The 2,626-nt window shown below is 32.7% G+C and overlaps 1 long non-coding RNA gene across 1 annotated transcript; it reads right to left on the reverse strand.

Moving 5' to 3' along the window:
* Nucleotides 1-533: 533 nt before the first annotated feature.
* On the reverse strand, nt 534-735 carry LOC109590419 (uncharacterized). Its single transcript, XR_002189307.1, has 2 exons — nt 618-735; nt 534-575 (listed from the first exon to the last, which is right to left on the reverse strand). It is a non-coding gene; the product is annotated as an uncharacterized LOC109590419 (long non-coding RNA).
* Between the last annotated feature and the right edge of the window lie 1,891 nt (nt 736-2,626).

Raw genomic sequence — 2,626 nt, forward strand, 5'->3', positions numbered from 1 at the left:
GAAAGAAAGTATTGAACATAAAAATATCTATAACAAAAAATTATTTCTTATCTTTTAAAAATAGATATGTAAGAAGCTCTTATTGTTCATATACAGTATCAGAAATGGTACTTACAAGAACTTGATGAGGAATTTCCTTCAAAATGGAATGAAACCTAGGTAAAATAATAAGAATAATCCAAAGGAGAGTAATTAAAATTTTTAATGAAGGGTTCATGGGAACACTGGTCGCATTCCATGTCATGCTCTTTCTGTGGAAGGCATTAAAGATGTGGTAGCATTTTTGGAGAACTATGCTGAAGACAATGTCATTTTACTACCTGGGAGGATACCTGGAGTGAGGGATTATAGGAAGGTCAAGCTATTGCTGTCCAGTGTGTCCCGACGCATCGTTTACCGGCAGTATGCTGATGCTGGTAGGGAACATACTCTCAGTGAAAGTTCCTTTAAAAGAATATGGAGAAAGTATGTTCCCCACATTTACAGCATCAAGCCAATGACGGACTTATTCTGGACGTGCAAGAAGAGCAGCACTGCAATTTTAAGGAATGCTGGGTGTGAGATTGAGCATCAGTCTGAGGTACATTTATTATTATTAACAATGTAATTATTCTTACCTGTAAAATGCTATCCCTTAGTGAGTAACTTTGTCTTTAGTTAACTTGTTATTTTCATATTACTTTCAAGAATCATGATACTACATGAACATACAGTACTATTCCTTCATGTGTTAGTAGTATCAAATGGTATTTAAAAGATGTTAATGTGTATTGTGTTATTATTAGTATAACTTACTTTAATAGTGTAGCATAGTGTCCTTTACTGTTATTCAGTTGTATTGCTTGATGTGTTAGTAGTATCTCATTGTATTTAAAAGATGTTAATGTGTATTGTGTTCTTATTATTAGTATAACTTACCTTAATAGTGTAGCATAGTGTCCTTTACTGTTATTCAGTTGTATTGCTTGATGTGTTAGGAGTATCTAATTGTATACAAGAAATGGTAATGAGTATTTTGTTCTTATTATAAGTATAACTTACCTTAATAGTGTAGCATTGTGTCCTTTACTGTTATTCAGTTGTATTGCTTGATGTGTTAGTAGTATCTAATTATATTTAAAAGATGTTAATGTGTATTGTGTTCTTATTATTAGTAAAACTTACCATGAGACCTTCTGAAGCTAGGTGGCCTGTCACGGTTTTCCGGCCATATGTTGGGCCAACCTATAACATAATGTTGTGATCCATAATAATTATTATAGGATAAACTAAAAACAATATTATTAATCAAAAAGATAGTCTTGCCCCGCCCCACCGCAAGTAGTAAAAGGGACGGGGCAAGACTGTCAAGAAGACCAATAATTAATTAGTTCAATCTATGCATGATACCTATAACTTTCTGTATGCAATTATCAGTAGAACAACAAATGACATAATGCATGACGCACTTTGATTTCAATAAAAACATATTTTAAGCATTCAACAGGGATGCACTTCATTCTCAGCCAAAACAGCTGTAAGATTATCAAAATCACTTCAGATGATAATATCAAAATAATTATCCGTACAGATAATATCAAAGTATATCTACTTAACTAATATACAAGTATATATAACCATAGATAATAGAGTAAATGAAAGGGATTGGAAATAGAAGAAAGGGTGTAGCCCAACCTCCATTTTTCTGTATTGCTGTGAGAAATAGAGTCTCCGCGTCCGATTCTGTCACTAGCTAGCTCTGTGAAGTCTATGAGTCTGACTGTGATCCGTTCCGACGAACTCAGGGGCTGAGCGATGAATCCAGCAGTTGATCGTTTAGTTAGCGCAGCTAAATGAATGGCTGAATCGCAAAGAGTTAACAAATTGTATAAAATCTTTCTTTTACAACCAATAGATCAAACAAAGATGGATGAAATGTAACGGACAAAATGATTTTTACAAAAATGGAAGTATTTATACACAGTTGTGACATCATAATCATAATAATAGTAAATTAACTCTGATTCACAATACCAATACCTCACACACTCTCCACCTGTTAAACAGACATATTTGTCCAACAAAAAAATAATGAATGAAAAATAAGGCTAACCAGCATATAGTACATTAGTGAGGGGAAGTGTAGAGAGAGAGAGAGAGCACAAATTAGTATGCATAAAAATAACTAAATAATAACTAAGTATGACCAATAACAACAAAAATAATAACAATACAAGAAATACCAATAAAACATATCATTAATATTTAATAAATTAATTAATAGTAACAAAGAAATAAATAAAAGTAAAATAATAATACCAACTAAATAAACAGAAAGAAAGAGAAGGAAACAAAATCAGAAAAAATAGAAATAATAATAATGATAATAATAACAATAATAATAATATTTTACCTCTATGATGCTTAAGTAGTATATTCAAGGAGTCTGGCTGCTATCTTGTCCCTGGCTTGAGTAGCAGCCTTGCAACGTGGTCGAGTACTTGGTTCTTCTATGGGATCACCATTATTGTTGTTGAGTGATGCATCAGTATCGTTTGAGACTGCAGTATCATCTTCAGCTTCAGTGGTCTGAATGTTACAAGGACTGGGAGTAGCATTATTAGACACAGACGATCTCACTTTCAGT

The sequence above is a fragment of the Amphimedon queenslandica genome, unplaced genomic scaffold (genome assembly GCF_000090795.2).
Source record: "Amphimedon queenslandica unplaced genomic scaffold, v1.1 AMPQUscaffold_10046, whole genome shotgun sequence".
NCBI lineage: Eukaryota > Metazoa > Porifera > Demospongiae > Haplosclerida > Niphatidae > Amphimedon > Amphimedon queenslandica.